Below are 11,102 nucleotides of genomic sequence, written 5' to 3'. Positions count from 1 at the left end.
CACATTTCAACATTGCTGACTCTGTGCACAAGAAAGAAACCTTACATTCCATTTTTCATTTTTCTAATCTGAATTCAGATTCCTTCATGCAATCCCCTTGGCGCTGCTGAAATGTTTTAAGTCCCTGTGCACATCTTCTGTGAAGTGGCAAAACCACACAGAGCTGACCTGATCTCTGCTATCCTAAACCAACTTGATTGGAACTGGACAAATACCCAATTCTTTGAATGCGTCCAAATTGACAAAAGAACCAGAGGGGAAGACGTTTTTTTTTAAATTGGAATGCACTGCTGAAAGGGCAGTAAAAATAGATTCACTAGTAACTCTCAAAAGGGAATTGTATATATACTTGAAATGGACAAATTTGCAGAGGTAAAGAGCACGAGAATGAGACTAATTGGGTAGCTCTCCCAAAGAGCAATGACAGGAATAATGTGCTACAAGACTCCAAATGTGCGATAAGATTCCATCAGGTTTGATCAAAGAATCAATGATCAGGTAAAAAAAGGACATTCCCCAAATAAAATCCTAGCATTCCCCAAATAGGGGTGGGATCTTTTGTTTCAACACGATCTCCATTTAACACCTGAGCTGAAAGACGACCTCTCCAACAGAGTAGCTTTGACTCAGTATTGTACTGACATCCCGTGGCAGCCTAAATGACATACTCAATTTGTACTGGGGGTTAAAGCCACCTTCTTCAAATGGAAATATGCGCAGAAAACTAGAGAAGAAAAACCCTGTTACCCATCACTTCCATGAATCTTCCAGTAACAGCAAAGCTGCACACGGAGATTTTCCCAATCCACACTACTGTACATTTCTTCCGGAATCTTCCAATCCAGGCTGAAGAAATCACAGCACAGCATCTCCCTTTTAACTCCAGCGGGCAGAGTTGAGCCGGGGAAATAAGAGGACACACTCCCTTTTTAACGGTTCCAGCTGCCGTATTCTGGTAAAAGTCCAGTCTTTGAACTATAGAGTGTGGATTAGTGAATGGATGAGTGAATGGGTAAGCGGGTGGGTGAGTTAATGGGTAGGTAGTTTGGTGAGAGGGTGGGTGAGATGGGTAGGTGGCTAGGTAGGTGAGTATGTAGCCATGTCGGCAGAGTAGGCAAGTGGTCAGAGGATAGTCGGGTCTGACCGAGGATTAGTCGGGTCGGGGGGTGGGCGGGTCTTGTCGTGCCTGGTTGAGGGAGTAGTCAAGTGGGTGGGGGGGTTGTTGGATGGTTGAGGTGGCAGTCAAGTCAGGTCGGGAGTTGGTCAGATGGTGTCGGGTTGAGCGGGGGTTAGTCAAGTTGAGGGTTAGTCAGGTCTGATCGGAGTAGTCAGACGGTCAGGGGGTAGTCAGGTCGGCGGGGGGATGGTTGGTGGGGGGTATTCAGGGGTAGTCAAGTGATGGGGAGTAGTAGGACCAGGACAGGGGATATTTGACTGGTTGGAGAGGTGGTCAGGACTGGTCATGGGGGTGTAGTTAGGTCTGATCGGGACATAGGTAGTTGGGGGGTTAGTCAGGTCTTGTTATGGGGGTGTAGTCAGGTCTGGTCAGGGGACAGTAGTCAGGTGGTCGGGTTTGTAGTCTGGTAGTCAGGAGGTAGTCAGGTAGTCAGGGGTAATCGGGTGGCCTGGGGGGTAATTGAAGGGGTCAATTGTGGAGTTACTCAGATGTTAGACCAGGTTTTAATCTGTCTAAAATTTCCTGGGTAACTATCCAGGGGCCAATTGTAGAGTCTCAACTGTGACCCTGATGCCCAACTCAATGCATGTCAAATGTCAATCTTGGGACCCGTACAACTCTGTTAGTTTTAACCAGCTAAATCAGCAGAAGAGCTGTTACATTAATCCTTAAACTGCAGCATATATTAGTAGTTGCTGTGCTATTCTCTGCAGTCATGCATTCCATGTTGTTATTCTGTACAACATGCTTCTCTATACAAAAAACAGTCACTCACGTGTCAATAAAAACTGACGTAAAAGCCAAACACTACAACCTGTGTCAATGACATTGCAGCCTTGCGATGTGGGGTTTATGTGTTGAATAACACATTTTTTGCACCTTTTTGTGTGATTTTCAGTGGTTGAGGCTGTGGTCTTTCATGGCTAATTGCATCAATGCAACACTGTTGCATTTTTACCAGCTGAGCAACTAAGGGAGGCCATTAGTTAGTCCTAAAGGTCTTATTTGGTGTTATGGACACGAGGGCGAGGAGATTTGAATTATTATTACTGTTCCCCTCTTCTGCCCGTGACAGCGATAGTTTTAATTACTGATTAGATTTGTTTCCCTTAGTATCCTTTCCCCTGTTGAAATGGGCCATGACATGTTTCCCAAACCCAGTTTATGGGGTCCAATGTTAAAAATGACCCCACAGCAAATTCTTTAAGGTGAAACAAAACTAGGATGTATTAACACATTCAAAACCCGAAGGATGGATCGTGACACACATTCACACTCATGAGCATACAAGGTAGAAAGGCAGAGAAAGAAAGGGAAAGAAGTTGTGAGTTACTCCAAAAAAAATCAAAAAGGTATTGGCATTAGTTCATGTGAGTAGAGTCCAGTAAGCCAATGTCCAATGAGGGTTCTTTCAGGTGGCTTTGTCTGGCAGAATTCCTGGTCTTTGCCCTAGGAACTTGATTGAAGATGCAGCAAAGTATGCTTGTATTCTGAGACTTAGTTCACTCTGCAGGTGAAATACAGGGTTTCTTCTGGAGGTCAGTCTTTGAGAGAGATGGGCGTTAGAGGCAGGCTGCTAGCCTGGAGTCCAGTTTTCTCTACTGAGGTTAAACAGCAACAAAAAACAGAACCCAAAAGCTGTATAATTAATGCAATTCAAACAGCTCAAGTCTCATGTGACAGGATGGTTTCAGGTCAAGCCATTCAGCCAACGATGTACTCAAAGGACCTTCGTTAAAACCCACTGTATTTTGAGCAGATAACAGTGAAACCATTAACACAACACTGGAGATCAGGAGTCTCAATAGCTCTGCCTTTTAGCAGAGCTGGCTGGTGCAGGTGTCTTGTCTACTAGTCCTTTGTGTTGGCTTGGCTGGAATGTTCATACAATGCAAGCAGTGTCACATTCCAGGAGGTTGATGAGTTAACCATTGTCCATTTTTAAAAACAGAATTTAAACAAGAGAATAAGGAGAAAAAACAAATCTTTAAGATATTTTTCTTCATGCCTTCGCAGCATGACATTTATTTAAAGTTTAAACAAATGTTGAGGTCCCAGTGTTATTTGTACCTCATACCCCAGGAATGTTGCAGTAGCATTTTGGTTCAGCTAGTTTATATACTTGGAATGGACAAATTGGCAGAGCTATGGGGATAGAGCAGAGGAGTGGAACTAATTGGATAACTCTTTCAAAGAGCCAGCAGAGGCACAATGACCCAAACAGGCTCCTTTTGTGCTATAAGACTCTATGAGCTTATGAAATTGTCAGATTTGGCCAAAGATTAGGTGAACATTTATTTATATAGCTCCTTATAACACTCTGAGGATGTCCTCAAATTTGGGTTTTATCAGGTCATCCTGTGTTAATCAGATGTTGTCATAGCTTACAGTAAAACATGGGCCCAAATCTTCTGGTGTCCAGGTCGTCAGAGACTGGATGTACAATGAGTGTGTGTCAGGACACTGCGGAGGTCCTGACACATGGACCTACGTGGGAATTGCCTGCCAAGTCTAAACTTCCAATGGGCAATTCTGCTGCTCTCTGGGACCCTCCATGAATGTCTTCAACTCTGAGCTAGTGTTGGAAGCTTGGGGCAGTTCGGACTTAAGCCTTAACCGCTAAAAATCACACAAAAAGGTGCAAAAAAATGTGTTATTCAACACATAAACCCCGCATCACAAGACTGCAATGTGATTGACACAGGTTGTAGTGTTTGGTTTTTATGTCAGTTTTTATTGACATGTGAGTGACTGCTTTTTGTATAGAGAAGCATGTTGCACAGAATAACAACATGGAATGCATGACTGCAGAGAATAGCACAGCAACTACTAATATATGCTGCAGTTTAAGAATCAAAGTAACAGCTCTTCTGCTGACTTAGATGGTTAAAACTAGCAGAGTTGTACAGGTCCCAGGATTGACATTTGACATGCATTGAGTTGGCACCAGGGTCACAGTTGAGACTCTACGATTGGCCCGAGAACTATTGGTTTCAGAAGAGAAAACAAGGGAGAGGGTGGTGTAGTGGTAATGTCACTTGACTAAGTAATCCAGTAGGCCCAAGCTAATACTCTGGAAGCATGGGTTTGAATCCCACCCACAATAGCTAGTGGAATTTAAATTCAATTAATAAATCTGGAATTCAAAGCTTGACTCAGTAATGGTGACTGTGACAACTATTATCTATTTTTATAAAAACCCATATGGTTCACTAATGGCCTATAGGAAGAGAAATCTGCTGTCCTTAACTGGACTTCAGATCCACAGCAATGTGGTTAACTCTTAAATGCCATCTGAAATGGCCTAGCAAACTACTCAGTTCTGAGGCCTTTAGGGATGGGCAACAAATGTTGGCTTTGCCAGTGATGCTCACGTCCCATGAACAGGTAATAAAAAACACATTCCTGTTTTCTATTCAGCAACATCAAATTGGATGGATGTCAGAGGAGGATAGGATGAGCTCAGTAGTTATGCCTGCTAGGGTAAATCAACCTGCTCTGGCTGACAGATGATACGTAACCAGTTGGAAAAGGGTTGGAGCTTGTAGTAACTGAAGGCATAGCCTCTCCTACTGCCTATCAGGGGTGACGTGATTTTTCTTGGAGGCTCTGGCCAATGAGCCCTAAGCAAGGGTAATCCAGAGGGTTGGGCTTTTTTGTCAAGGACCTGGTCCAAGCATGTAGCAGCTGAAAAGCTCTCTGTAAAAAAGTTATCTGTTTCTGGCTGAAACCTATCCGCTCTGTCAAGTCATTACATTTGGCGATGAGGGTAAAATAGCTCCGAGCTGCTCCTCACCTGGTCACCGTGAATACATCGAACCGTAAGGAAAAAGAAAACACTACTCAACAGTCATGCCGCTCTTCTGCAGAATCGACACTTACAAAGCAACTATGGAAGATTGGAGCCAGTATGTAGAGTGCCTTGGTTTTTATTTCGTAGCGAACAAAATTGCTGCGGAGGAAAAGCAGAAAGCAATCCATTTGAGTGTACATGGTAGCAAGACATACAATCTTATCCACAGCCTGATGGCCCCAAATGCACTCAATTCTAAGACCTTTAATGAATTAGTAGACCTCGCAGAGACACATTACCAGCCGATGCCATCCGTAATAATGCAGAGGTTTAAGTTTAATTCCAGAGTAAAGGTTCCAGGAGAGTCCATTGCAACCTATATAGAGAAGTTAAACAGTTGACTGTGCACTGAGACTTCGGAGACACACTCAATGATACGCTGCGGGACTGATTAGTTTGTGGAATCCACGATGGCACCATTTAGCGCCATTTACTCACAGAAGTCAACATCAATTTGAAGTGCACCATGGAAATAGCACTAAGCATGGAAAGTGCTGCGAGAGGTTATAAGGCTTAAAAATCATACAACAGGGCTTCATGTGGGGCGGGAGCCCAGAGCAAAAACCACAGACACAGTATAGAAGCAAGAGGCAATGTCCACTGTTAGAAACACAAAAAGGCCTAGTAGAAACACTTCAGCAGTGACTCCAAGGGTAGTTTGTTATAGATGTTGGGGTGACCACATACCAGATACCTGCAGATTCAAGGAGGCAGAACGCTATTACTGCCACAAGAAAGGTCACAAAATAAAGCAATGCAGGGCAAAATTGAGTCATCCCAAAATGCAGCAAACCAATATGATCGAATTGAATAATGCAACAGAACCTGAAGCTGCCAATATTGACATCTATTCCCTGTACAAAGTCACAGCGGCAAAAACCAAACCTATTACTGTCACAATCCAAGTTAATGGGAAACCACTAATAATGGAGGTAGATACAGGAGACTCAACCACAGTGGTGGGAGAGCACACATTTAATTGCCTAAATGAAGGTACTCAGCCACTCAATCTGGAGAGGACAATTGCTCAATTGAAGACATACACTGCAGAATTCATACAGGTAAAGGGCATCATCACAGTATCTGTGTCCTATAGGCAACAGACAGCTCACCTTCCAGTGATCATGGTGACAGGTTAAGGACCTAGTCTTCTGGGCTGACACTGGTTATAAAAAATCAAGCTTAACTGGTCTGAAATATTCCACTTGAGAACAGGAGGAGTTCCTGAGCTGCTAAGAAAATACGAGTGTATTTTGTGATGAATTAGGAAAGTTAAAAGGCTTGCAAGCAAAAATATATGTAGATTCTCACGTGACATCCCACTTCTTTAAGGCCAGAGGAGGTGGATGCAGAATTTTGCCAGTTAGAAAAGTTAGGCATCATCCAACCAGTCCAATTTTCAGAATGGGTAGCGCCCATAGTCCCAGTCGTGAAACCTGAACAAACTATATGCATTTGTGGGGACGATAAATTGACCGTGAACAAGACAGCCAAACTAGATATATATCCTAGCCCAAGGATAGATGACTTATATGCAAAGCTAACTAGAGGCAAATCTTATACAAAACTGGACATGAGCCATGCTTACCAACAGTTAGAGATGGATAGCGCGTCTAGAGGGTATGTAACCATCAACACGCACTAGGGTCTGTATCAATATACGTGCCTACACTTTGGAGTATCATCGGCATGTGCAATCTTCCAAAGGACAATGGAGAGTCTTTTGCAAGGACTTCCCCTAGTAGTAGTATACCTAGATGATGTTCTGATCACAGAGTCAACTGAAACTGAACACTTGGCCAACCTGGAAGAGGCGCCAAGAAGATTCTTGGAAGTCAGTGTACAATTAAAGAAAGAGAAATGTACAATCCAAGTGCCAGAAGTTACTTACCTGGGTCACCGGGTGGATGCCATGGGTTTGCATCCAGTAGAAGAGAAAGTAAGGACAATCAAAGATGCAACCTCTCTTGCCGAAACAAACTCAAGTCTTTTTTGGGCGTGATCAACTATTATAGCCGCTTCTTGTCAAACTTGTCAACAGTATTAGCACCATTACAGTTGTTGCTAAAAAAAGAATCATCATTGGTCATGGAATTCACAGCAGGAAGAAGCCTTTGTGAAAGTAAAGAAACTATTACATTCATCATGTTTATTTGTACACTACAGCCCATCGAAAGAATTGGTATTAACATGTGGTGCATCTCCTTATGGTGTAGGATCTGTGTTATCACATAGAATGGAAGATGGATCAGAAAGGCCCATTGGCCATATCTCCAGAACCCTCTCCACAGCTGAGAAGGGCTATTCCCAGCTAGAAAAGGAAGGTTTATTGGTGGTATTTGGAGTAAAGAAATTCCACCAGTACCTGCATGGACAACACTTCACCATTGTGTCAGACTATAAACCATTAATGGGTTTATTCAGTGAGGATAAAACCATTCCACTAACAGCATTAGCAAGAATTCAGCGTTGGGCTTTGATATTATCTGTGTATGAGTATAATTTTATGCACCGTCCTGGCTGGCATATTGCAAACGCATTCAGTCGTCTCCTTTTTCCAGATAGCATTGTACATGCTCAAGGGCCACAAGAAGTTATGCTTATACTGAATTTCTTGGATTCTTTGCCTGTGTGTACCAAGCAAAGTAGAAATTGGATGAACAAAGATCCATTTTGTCGAAGGTCAGAGACCTTATATTGCAAGGGTGGTCGTATTCACCAGCGTCTGAAGAGATAAGACCATTCCATGCCCAGAAAACAGAGTTAAATTGTACAGATGGAATCGTGTTATGGGGATCAAGAGCTGTCGCCCCTTCTCAAGGAAGAGAACCACCCTTGACAGAGCTTCACAGTGCACCTCCAGGTATATCAAAGGTGAAAATGCTTGCACGAAAATATGTCTGGTGGCCAGGCATTGACAGTGACATTGAAAGCATGGTCAAGCATTGTCTCCATTGTCAGCAACAACTGAAGTTTCCTGTTTAAGCTCTCCTACATCCATGGAAGTGGTCTGGTCGACCCTGGGTTAGACTACATATTGATTATGTAGGACCATTCTTAGGTGCCATGTTTTTATTGATCGTAGATGTGTATTCTAAATCGATGGATGTGTATGAAGCCAGATCACCAACATTGAGCAAGACTATGGAAAAGCTGTATCAATGTTTTAATATACAAGGCCTACCGGAAGTCATCGTTTCTGATATCAGTAGTCTTTACCAGTACAGGTTTTCAGAAACTCATAAATTCAAATGGAATCAGGCATATTAAAACAGCCCCATATATCCCTCATCAAATGGTTTAGCTGAGAGAGCTGTGCAAACTTTCAAATCTGGAATGAATTAGTTATCAGAAGGTACTCTAGAAACTCGACTTTCTCGCTTTCTCCTCAATTATCATATGACGCTTCATTCAACAATGGTTCAACGTCATCTGAATTATTGGTGAAACACTGCCTAGTTACAAAGTTAAGCTTGGTGTTTCCAAACTTAGAGGGGAAGGTAGGGGAGAATCAGAATAATCAAAAATTGAATTACGATATTCATAGCAAAGCTCGAAGATTTACTGTCGAAGATACAATTTTCGTGTGGAATTTTGGAAGTGGACCTTATTGGGTTCCCGGTGCAATTGGCTCACAAACTGGTCCCTTTGTCCTTCCAGGTGGAAGTGGAAGGCCGAATTGTTCGAAAACATGTGGACCATCTTAGGAATAGAGAGACATTCCAACAACCAGCTATTCTGCCTGTGATTAACGTCGAACCATTAATCCCTGAGAAGACAAATTGACCTAGAGTGGACATGCCCGATGTCTCTGTAGAGTTGCCAAACCTTGAACTGCTGTTTTCCAATCATGTATCTGGTGCTGCAGTTCCTGATCACGTCAATCCAGTGGAAGAACCTCAAGCGATAGAGCTATGCCACTCTAATCGAATAAGGAAACCGCCTCAGAGACTTAATCCATAATCACCTGAGTTGTGTATATTTGTATGTTGTGGGATATCCAAATGTTCTCTGGAAATAGAAATTATTAAAAAAAACTGAAAGAGGAGGGAATTTAGTATCTGAAGGTTTAGCCTCTCTTACTGCCTATCAGGGGTCACGTGATTGTTCTTGGAGGCTCTGACCAATGAGCCCTAAGCATGGGTAATCCAGTGCAGGGAGCGGGGGCCTTGTCAAGGACCTGGTTCAAGCATGTAGCTTCTGAAAACCTCTCTGTAATAAAGTTATCTGTGTCTGGTTGAAACCTGTCAGGTATGTCATCATTACAGAGCTCCAATCATGAGTGACCTCTCTGGCAGTATCATAATATGTGAAACACCTTTACACACTTTTATAGCTGTAGCCCTGTGTAGTTGTGCAGCTGTTCCATTATTAGCCCAGACCACCGGAAATTTCTGGCACCAAAATTATTCAAACTGAATTGCGAGGAAGAAGCTTAAGAGACAGGTCATAGAATCATAGAATGTTTACAGCAAAGGAGGAAGCCATTTGGCCCATCATTCCTGTGCTAGCCTTCTGAAGCAATTGCTTCTGGAGCAATTTACCATGTGCCACTGCCCTGTCTTCTCCCCATAAACCTGCAATGTTTTTTTCCTTTTTGGATGGTCCAGTTCCCTTTTGAAAGCCTCAGTTGACCCTGCCTCCACCACACTCTCAGTGTATTCCAGATCCTAACCACTCGCTGCCTGAAAAGTTTATCCTCATGTAGTCATTGCTTCTTTATCCAATGACCTTAAATCTGTGCCCTCATGTTCTCGATCCTTCCACCAGTGGGAACAGTTTCTCCCTATCCACTTTGTCCAGGCCCCTCATTAGTTTGAATACCTGTATCAAATCTCTCAGCCTTCTCTTCTCCAAGGAGAACTGTCGCAACTTCTCTACTCTTTCTACGTATAAGTTCCTCATCCCTGGAACCATTCTCATGAATCTTTAATGCACCCTCTCCAATGCCTTCACACCTTTCCTAAAGTGCAGTGACCAGAACTGGATGCAATACTCCAGTTGAGGCTGAACCAATGTTTTATACATGTTAATATAACTTCCTTTCTTTTGTACTCTATACCTTTATGATAAAGCTCAGGATGCCATATGCTTTATTAACCGTTCTCTAAATATATCCTGCTATCTTGAATATTTATGCACATATACATCAAGTCCCTTTGCTCTTGTACCCCCTTTACAGTTATGCCCTTTATTTTATATTGCCTGTCTGCATTCTTCCCACTGAAATGAATCACTGCACATTCCTGAAACAAGATGCTCCCTGTTTACACAAATTCTGTGCCAGGATGCCAGAGCACAAACTATGTCTGAAGTACCCTAACCAAGCTGGAGTAGGTCCTCTTAGACAAGAGGGTGAAGAAGAACGAATACTGATAAAGGATTTTTTTAATAAAGCTGGAATAACTGCTCCCTTATCAGACTGCTGAATTATGTAAACTATCAATCTTGGCTCAGTGGTAACAGTCTCACTTCTGAATCAGTAGTTTATGGGTTCAAGGCCCACTCTGGAGCCTTGAACACTTAATCTGATGCTTCAGTGCAGTAATGAGGGAATACTGCACTATCAGCGAGGTACTGCCTTTAAAAGGAGCCTCTGCCTGCTCTCTCATGTTGACGTAAAAGAGCAGGGAATTTCTCCTGATAATCTTACCACCGCTTATCCCTAAACCAACATTAAAAAGATTATCTTGTCATTATCATATGTGCATGGAACATTGCTGTGCTCAAATTGGCTGCTGTGTTTCCTACATTACCACAGTAACTATACTTTGAAAAATATTTAATTGGCTGAAAAGTCACTTGGGACATTCTGAGGCCATGAAAGGAGTTATATAAATGCAAGTCCTTTTCTATTCTTGAAGTTTCAGTATTTGAGTAAAGAGACTGGAGAACTGGTAGACAGTGGCTAGGTATCCTTCCCTCTCATCCAACCTAAATAGTTCATTATAGCTGATAACTATATTATAAAGCATTTTATTTTACCTTAAGAGATTGTTTATATCTTCCATGTGCTACTCTCCTAATTTTAACATTTTTCTTGGGGACCACTTGAAATTGGAAAACCTGATT

General features: G+C 42.5%; 1 long non-coding RNA gene across 1 annotated transcript in view; it reads right to left on the bottom strand.

Annotated features, from left to right (window-relative positions):
- Nucleotides 1–5,021: 5,021 nt before the first annotated feature.
- LOC144695386 (uncharacterized) overlaps nt 5,022–11,102 on the bottom strand; it is a 63,604-nt gene continuing 57,523 nt past the window's right edge. Inside the window, exon 4 of the long non-coding RNA XR_013579948.1 lies at nt 5,022–5,129. This is a non-coding gene — a long non-coding RNA (uncharacterized LOC144695386). The remainder of the gene's footprint in view (nt 5,130–11,102) is intronic.

Source organism: Cetorhinus maximus, chromosome 21, assembly GCF_964194155.1.
Source record: "Cetorhinus maximus chromosome 21, sCetMax3.hap1.1, whole genome shotgun sequence".
In the NCBI taxonomy this organism is placed as follows: Eukaryota; Metazoa; Chordata; class Chondrichthyes; order Lamniformes; family Cetorhinidae; genus Cetorhinus; species Cetorhinus maximus.
This window is presented reverse-complemented; position numbering and strand designations above follow the sequence as displayed.